This window comes from Monodelphis domestica, chromosome 2 (genome assembly GCF_027887165.1).
Source record: "Monodelphis domestica isolate mMonDom1 chromosome 2, mMonDom1.pri, whole genome shotgun sequence".
NCBI lineage: Eukaryota > Metazoa > Chordata > Mammalia > Didelphimorphia > Didelphidae > Monodelphis > Monodelphis domestica.
In genome coordinates, this window is record NC_077228.1 from 82,381,389 (window position 1) to 82,390,827 (window position 9,439).

The window sequence follows — 9,439 nt, forward strand, 5'->3', positions numbered from 1 at the left end:
AGTTTTTCCTATCTTTCCAATCTTTTTACACCTTCCTCCTCTCCACTTACTCTGCAATTCAGTGACCCTGGAGAATGCTCCATCACCTAACTGTACCTTTTCGTTGAGTATCCCGCATGCCTGGAACCCTGTCTCTGTCTGTCTCTCTTCCTGTCTCTGTCTGTTTCTCCTCTGGCTTCTGGCTTCCTTCAAGTCTCAGCTAAAATCTCACCCTGTTCAAGAAGCCTTTCCCAGTCCCTCTTAATCTTAGTGTCTTTCCTCTGAGATTACCCCCAATTTATCCTTCATATGTCTTGCCTATTTGCATATTGTCTCTTCCATTAGACTATGAGCTCCTTGAAAGCATGATCTTTATTTTTTGCCTTTATAACCCCAGTACATAACATAGTTCCTGGAATTTTGATTAGTGGGTGCTTTGACTGGTAGGCCAGTTGACTGACACAAAGAATTTTCAAAAAGGGGAGAAAAGCAATCTAACAGGTCTAACCAATATAATGATTGAGTTTGAAAAAATAGTCAGTGTTCCGCATTCATAGTCCCTCACCACTGCAAAGAAAGGAGGAGGTTTCTCATCTCTTTCTCTTAGGGCCTAACTTTGGTCTCAGTGCTCAGTTTTCTTTTTATTGTTCCTTCCATTTATATATTGTTATAATACTATATATCACCTTTTTAGCTGAGCTTGATTTATTTTACATCCATTCATATAAAGTCTTTCCAAGCTTTTCTGAATGCTTTGTATTCACCATTTCTTATAACACTAATATTCCATTCCTTTCATGTGCCACAGTTATAGTCATTTCTCAATCAATGTTAAACCCCTATTTTCTTTTTTGAAGCCATTAATTTCTGTCCAGGTAACAATTCTAAGACAGAAGGGCTATCAGGGTCATACAATTAGGAAATGTCTGAGGCCATATTTGAACCGAGATCTTCCCAATTCCAGGTTTAGTACTCTATCCAGTATACCACCTAACTGACCCCCCCTTTTATTTTTTGAGGTGAACAGGGTTAAGGGACTTGCCCAGGGTCACACAGATAATATGTGTTTGAGGCTAGATTTGAACTCAAGAAGATGAACCTTCCTGACTTCATGCTGGCACTCTATACATTGGGCCACCTAGCTGCCCCTTCCCTGTCTTCATAGGTATTTCCATTAAAAAGAACCATCTGTATCTCTAGTCCTATCCTCAAGACCCAAAGTCCTAAAGGATAGCCCTCTCTGGATATCCTCTTAGCATTTCAATTTCAGTATGTCCCAAACTGAGCTTGATAATCCTTCTTCTCTGCTTCTCCTTCTGACTTTAATAATTCTGTCTATCATACATTCTATTTCCTGTGTTCTCAATCTTGGCATTCTCTGGTTTTCTTCAACCCCATCTCTCATACCTATTAGTTACTTCAACCTCTGCAATATCTCTTAAATCTATGTGCTCCATATTTCAATTGCTGTCATTCCAGCACAAATTGAATACTAATATCCTACCCACTAGGGCCACTGTAGTAGCCTCCTAATAGATCTTACTATCTCTGGTCTCTCTTCCCCACTCACCATAATGCTGTTAAAATAATTTTCCTTATCTGTATACCGGTCATGTCATTCCTCTGCTCAAAAATCTTCACACCCACCTTATTGGCAAAGGGGACAAAAGGTAAAAATGACAATTGTTCTAGGAATTCTAGAAGCATAAGCATACCGATGCACTACTAGAAGAGTTATGAATTGGTTCAACCATTCTGGAAAGAAACCATTTGTCCATCAATACCACTACTTGGCACATACCCTGAAAGAGATTAAACAAGAAAAAAAGGACTAATATGTATATAGGTGTGTATACTGGCACTTTTTGTTGTAGCAAAGAATTTTTTGTTGTCCTTCATACTCAAAGAGGACCAAAATAACATCATTTAGTGATTTTTTTGATGAATATAAATTAAATTTAAGTGAGGCAGAGTTTCACAGAGTTGATGGCCTCATTCTTCTAAAATCATCAAAGTCCAGTAGCAAGAGAAATTCAGGATGACCTTAATTTCTTCAATGTTTGACCAAGCTTGAAGCAATCCACAGCACTTACTACAGCACCCTTAATGGCCTTTGGAACAAATTGTTCTCATCCACCCATTCTGTCAATGGAAGTCTTCAGATGCTGGGATTAGAAATCCTCCTAACTCACCAACAGATTTAAGGCCTGTTGGTTACCTTCAAAATGAATTAGCCTGCCTGTCAAGATGCTTTATTGGTGTATGGCTACTGCGTATATTATAGCTTATTGGAGTCATAGGTAGGAACTGGGTGAGAGATGGACACCAAAAGAGGAAAGCAGCCCTGAAAAAGGGCTCAACAAGACCTCACACCAGAGGTATTAATTTTCCCTGAACTTCTCTTCCCTTTGAAGAAAGAATTAGAAAAAAAATGGGTGTCTATCAACTGGGAAATGACTGGGAAAAACTGTGGAAAGTAAAGGTAGTGGAATATTATCATACCAAAAGAAAGGACAAATATAATGAGTTCAGAGAAAATTGTGAAGACTTGTACAAATTGATACAGAGTAAAATTAGCAGAATGAGAAGAATGTATGTGATGATTGCAATATGGAAAGAAAAACAACTATGAAAGATCCAGAACTCTGAAAAGGTTGTCATTGACCATAATTTCAGAAAACTGTTGATGAAAGGTATCCTGAGCTCTAGGCAGAAAGAGGATAAAGAACTGGTTTAAGATGAAAAATCTATAGATGTTACCAATGTGTCCAATTATTTTGTTGGTCTGTAAGTATTTATCACAAAGGCAGGTTTCTATTACAGAGAGGGGAGGGGAGTTAATAGAAATAAAAAAAAAGAAAAAAGCATCAATAAAACATTTTAAAAGTATGCAGAAGAAGAAAAAAGTTCAGAAGGGGATGCAAATAGGAAAAACTGGTTACCACAAAAATTTATAAGTACTTCAACAAAAAGAACCATTTGCATCAAAAATTATATTACTTGACTAACATGACCAAATAGGAAAATAATAAATTTCAGAGAGGACATGGGAAAATTGGGACACTAACACACTTGGTAAAACTGTGAACTGATATAAGTGTTCTGAAGAACAATATGAAACCAGGCTTAAGGGGCCACAAAACTGTGAATACCCTTTGACCAAGCAATACCACTGCTGGGTTTGTTTCACAAAGAGATCAGAGACAAAGGAAAAGGACCTACCTGTACCAAAAAGTTTTTAGCAGATGTTTTTGTAATGGTAAAGAATTGGAAACTGAGGGGTTGTCTATTACTTGAAGAATGGATGAACAAGTTATGGCATGTGGTTATAATGGAATATTAACATGCCATAAGGAATGATCAACAGGAGAAGTTCAGAAACACCTGGAAAAGCATATGAACTGATGCAAAGTGAAATGAGCAGAATCAAGAGAATAATGTATACAGTAACAAATATTATACAATGATCAACAGTGAAAAGTTAAACCATTATCAGCAAAGCAAATCTCCAAGATAACCCCAAGGGATTCATGAAGAAAATGCTATGAAAAAAATGCTATCCATAGCCAAAGAAGGAACTACTGGATTCTGAGTGCAGATCAAAGCATGCCATGTCCCACTGTATTTCTTTCATGAGATTCTCATTGTATGTGTGATATGTGACTTCTATCATGACATAAGAAATATGGAAACATGTATTACATGAAAGTAGGGATATAAACCTATCAGACTATTCACTGCCAGGATGGAGGCATTGGGAGGGAGAAAACTTGAATTCTAAAATGTCAAAAAACAATTCTCAAAAGTTGTTCCCATGTTTAACTAGAAAATAAATCATTAAAAATATAATAATAATGTTTACTTTTGGATCTCACATAACACTGCTGTACAACTCTTTAATGTACTTTCAATGTGATATTGTGCATTACAATTATGTATGTTTATATCTATCTTCCTGTTAGATTATAAAATTAAACATAGGGACTATGTCTTAGCTATTGTATTTCCTTGCATACCAGATATGGTGTTCTTTACATAGTAAATACTTAATAAATATATGTAGAGTGAATAAATGACTGAAGATCTATGATCCTATGGCTTATCCAAGATAAGCACCTGTCTAAAGGCAGGAAGATGAACTAAGTGGCCCTTTGAGGTCTTTAATACCTCTAAGAATCTATGAAGAAGATTCATGTCTAGCCTTATCATTGGGCAGTTGGAAAAAAGAATATAAAAAATCCAGAAATGACATTTTATCAGTCTACCATCATAAAAATCCCTGAACAGTCAACCAGAACAAAAAAAGCAGCAACAGCTTGTCATATTTGAACATATGTCCATAGCATTCCCATTCCTGAAAGCTCCCCATATCATTTCTTCCTAACATTTTCTGAATGATTTCTCTCAACAGGAATAATAAGGCCTAATTGGCTGCATCATTCAACAACCTTTTCTCAACTCTGAGATGTCCCTAAATAAGAAGATTTCTATTTTTAAATGAAAAAGCCATAAAAAAACATTTGAAATCATTTAATAGATGATGAAGTCTTCCCTGGAACATAAGGAATATTTTCAGAAAAGAATGCCCTATAATTTAACTTATTAGATTGTTTGAATCATTCCTTAATACTCCATTCAACTGATAAATATGTTTAAGTGTAGACTCCAGGAAACCATTCTAGTAATGATACTTCTTTTCTCTATTCATGGAGCAGTGATTCTTTCCATTATATTAATTGCTTTTCATGTACCTTAAAACCATCAATAGCTTCATTGTTATGGAAAAAAGTTTAATTTGCCTTGCCATGACAATTTCCTCAAAGATCAAAATCAGCTCTTCACTCCTCAGGGTTTCTCAGAAAAAAAAAAAGTGACCATTTTAACCTCTAGTTCTTTTGGAATGTTTAAGAAATCAGCAAGTCATAGTGAAAATAAGAGGAAGCATTGAAACAAGGAAGACCTGGGCTGAGGTCCCTCCTCTGACACACAATGGTTGGATGACTGGCTAAGACACAACTCAAAACTCTTGGCAGTGCTCCAAGACTTGAGGAGAAAATGCTGACCTACATTGGGAGAGGGAATTCCATATCAATGGTTCCTTATGCCAATAAAATCGTATCTATTCCCTATTATTCCTGTAAGGTGGAACTGGGATCATCTTGATTTTAAGAATGGGCTATACCCACCTTTTCTGATGCTGAGAACACCATCATCTTCCTGGTCACCCATGTCTTCAACCTCAACTCCTCACTGGCCCTGAGCCTATATATTCAATCCATTGTCAAACTTTGTTATAAATAAAATTTAATGTTGGATTTAATTAATCTTAATTCATTTAATTATATAAATATAAATTTATAAGTATTTATTATTAAAGAGAAAGAGAGAAATAAGGTTTCCAGCCTTTCTAACTTAAGGTAAGATCAGGTCCCTCCAGATATTTAATTCACACAACTTGTAGTTTTCACCTGCCTACATTTTTCATAAAGTTCCCTTTCTCTCCAGGCCCATAACCACCACCCTTGAACTCAAGCCTGGACTATTACTATATAGCCTTCTTTAGGAAAAATACAATCTATTGATATCGTTTATAAGGCTATGACCACAACTCCCTATATAATCATATCGGTTGCTTCATCACTTGCCTGTTGTCATGGGACTTTGAGATAAGACTAAAATAGAAAAATAATGAATAAAGATGTAAGCTATAAAATGGCAAAATGACATGAATTGTCTTTTGACTAAAGATTAAATTAGATTTAATTAAGACAGAGCTATACAAAGTCATTGGCTTTATTCTCTTTCAGTCACAGGAGTTCAGTAGTAAGACAGGGTCAAAACAACAGGATGCAGTTGGATGGCACTGGCATCTTTGATGTCTAACAAAGCTCTAAGCGCTCTGCAGAACACACTTGAGCTGACTTCATGGCCATCTGAATAGATCTGCCCATTCTGAGAGAGAAGTCTTCACATGCTTAGGGTAAACATCCCCCTAACTCACTGACAAGTTGGAACCCTTTCAATTTCTAGGCACTTAATCATTGTCAGCTAAAAAATAGGTTTTTCTCATCTGTCAAACAAGAATTATAATATTTGCACTGCATAGCTCACAGCATTATTATTAAGACAGCAACTGTAAACTGTATAACATGAGCTCTGCATCCATAAAATTCAAGAGAAAGAGCAATTAATAACACTTAAAAAGTTGATAAATTGAAGTGATTTGCAAAAAGCACTCCCCATGCCTTCTCTTTATGACTCTGCAATGCAGTCATGAAGCATGTGCTTCTGAAGTATGTTGGTCAGATATCTTTTTGCTTTTCATTGCTCCTGGGTTAGTGCTTAATGAGTGGCACAGAGACACAGAGAAATGACAATTTCTCTGTGAAAGAAGCCATTTTATTGACTGCAGCAGGCTCAGGCTTGTAATGTTGAAGTTATTACTGCAGGGCAGAATGAGTTTCATTTAACCTTCTTCCTTGTTCTGGGCAATTGGTTGTCCATTCATACACATGTCAAATAACATTTTCAAGATTTAAGTGGTTTGGGTACCAAATGTTCTGTCAATAATAATAGTTTTTAAAAATAAGTCATGTTTTCAAGAGATATGAAGAGGCAATTTTCAGATGAAGAAATCAAAGCTATCTGTGGTCATATGAAAAAATGCTCCAAATCATTATTGACTAGATAAATGCAAATTAAAACTACTCTGAGGTACTCCCCTCACACCTAGCAGATTGGTTAATAGGGCAGAAGAGCAAAATGATAAATGTTGGAGGGAATGTGGGAAAATTGAGATGCCCTGTTGGTGGACTTGTGAAATGATCCAACCTTTCTGGAGAGTAATTTGAAACTATACCCAAAGGGCTATAAAACTGCATATTCTTTGACCCAGCAATATCACTCCCAGGTCTGTATCCACAGAGTTTTTGGTTTTTTTGTTTTTTTTTTAAGGAAAAGGATCTGTTTGTACAAAAATGTGTATAAGCAGCTCTCTTGTGGTGGCAAAGAACTTGAAAGAAGCAAGGGGGATGTCCTAATTAGAGAAATGCAAACTAAAACAACTCTGAGGTACCACCTTACACCTAGCAGACTGACCAATATGGTAGCAAAGGAAAGTGATAATATTGGAGGGGATGTGGCAAAATTGGGACACTAATACACTGATGGTGGAGTTGTGAATTGAGCCAGGCATTTTGGAGGGCAGTTTGGAACTATGTCCAAAGCACTTTAAAAGAATGCTTGCCCTTTAATCCAGCCATACCACTGCTGGGTTTGTACCCCCCCCCCCTCGCAAAGAGATCATAAGGAAAAAGACTTGTACAAAAATATTCATAACCATGCTCTTTGTGGTGACAAAAACTGGAAAATGAGGGTGTGTTCATTGATTGTGGAATGTCTGAACAAATTGTGGTATCTGATGGTGATGGAATGATGTGCTCAAAGGAATAATGAACTGGAGGAATTCCATGTGAACTGGAATGACCTCCAGGAAGTGATGCAGAGCAAAAGGAGCAGAACCAGAAGAACACTGTACACAGAGATTCATACATTATGGTACAAATGAATGTAACTAACTTTTCTACTAGAAGCAATGCAATGACCCAGGACAATCCAAAGGAATTTAGGGGAAAAAATGCTATCCACATCCAGAGAAAGAACTGTGGAAACAGAAATGCATTAGAAAAATATATGATTGAACACATAGTTTGATAGGTATATGATTGGTGTTTTTATGTTAAAAGATCACTCTACTGTAAATATGGATAATATGGAAATAGGTTTTGAACAATGATACATGTAAAACCGAGTGGAACTGCTTGTTGGCTTCAGAAGGGGGGAAGAAGTAGCAGGGGGCGGGGGGAAGGGAATGGTGGTCATGAATCATGTAACCAAAGAAAAATATTCTAAATTTAAAAAGGAAAAAAATTAATAAAATTAATAAAAATGTTAAAAAGAAGTAAGGGGATGCTCATCAATTGCTGATTGGCTGAATAGATGGTGGTATAATTGTGATAGAATATTATTATGCTGTAAGAAGTGATGAGTAGAAGGATTTCAGAAAAACCTGGAAAACTTACATTGATACAGAGTGAAGCAAGCAGAACTAGGAGAACATTACACATAGCAATAGCAATAATATAGTATGAACAACTGTGAATGACAGCTATTCTCAGCAACACAATATCCATGACAACCCTAAAGGGTTTATGATGAAAAGTACTGTCTGTCTCCAGAGAAAGAACTCATAAAGTCTGAATGCAGATCAAAGCAGACCATTCTTTACTTCATTTTTCTTCATAAGTTTTTTTTTCTTTTAATGTGTCTTCTTCTGCAACATGACAAATATGGAAATATGGCCTATATGATAGCACATATATAGCCAATATCAAGTTTCTTACCATCTCAGGGAGGATGGTGGGGAGGAGGAGAAAATGTAGAACTCAAAATATCAGAAAACAAATGCCAAAAATTTTTACATGTAAATAGGAAAAAAAATAAAACATTACTGTAATTATGCCAAAAAAAAGTCACATTTGCATTTATTGGAAATGCTTTACAAAGTACCTTCCTCAAAAGTCTAGGAGATGAGTGCAAGTATTATCCCCATTTTCCAAATGAGAATTTCCCCTATTTAACAAATGGGCAAACTGTGGCTCAGGAAGTTAAATAGCTTGTCTTGGCTCACACTGTTAGTAAGAGGCGGAACTAGAATTTGAACCTATGTCTTCTGAAGCATTAAATATCCACAGGAATTTTTAAAATCTAAGATATCTTTCTTTAATCTTTCTTCCACAATCTCATACTCTATTTAAGCTTCTATACCATAGAGAGTAGAAATTTAGATTGTGATGAAGAAAACAAAGAACAAAGAGAAGGCAAGAAGATTTTGATTTTTTTCTTATTTTCTTTTTTTATTTTCTTTTTTTTTTGGCTGAAGAGAATGATTGCTACATCAAGAAAGATGGGGGGAATAGTCAATGATTAACAAAGAGTTGAAAGCCAAGAAAAATGAGATTGGTGATTCAATTCAGTTTAATTTAATTGAAATTTAATTCAATAAACATTTAGTAAGTTCCTATTGTAGACAAGATATTATGCTGGTGACAGAAAAAAGAACTTAAATGCTTATGTAGAGTATATTGGGGCAAGAAGAGGTAAGATACTTGTTGGTCATAAATAATTCAACACAAAGGGTTTTTTTAGACTGAACCTGTGATTATATTGGTATAGGGGACTCCCACTGAGGAAGCTCTCTCTCCTGGGGCAGATTGGCAGTTGCTCAGCAATTTATAGTCTTAATTCCCTGGAGGCACTGGGTGGTTAAATGACTGGTGGGAAGGGGTGAGGGGGTCACAAGTCAATATGAGTCAGAGTCAGGACTTAAGCCATCATCTTCCTGACCTAGATGATGGCTCTCTATTCATGAGGCTATAGTGCCATTCAAATACAAGTTTAT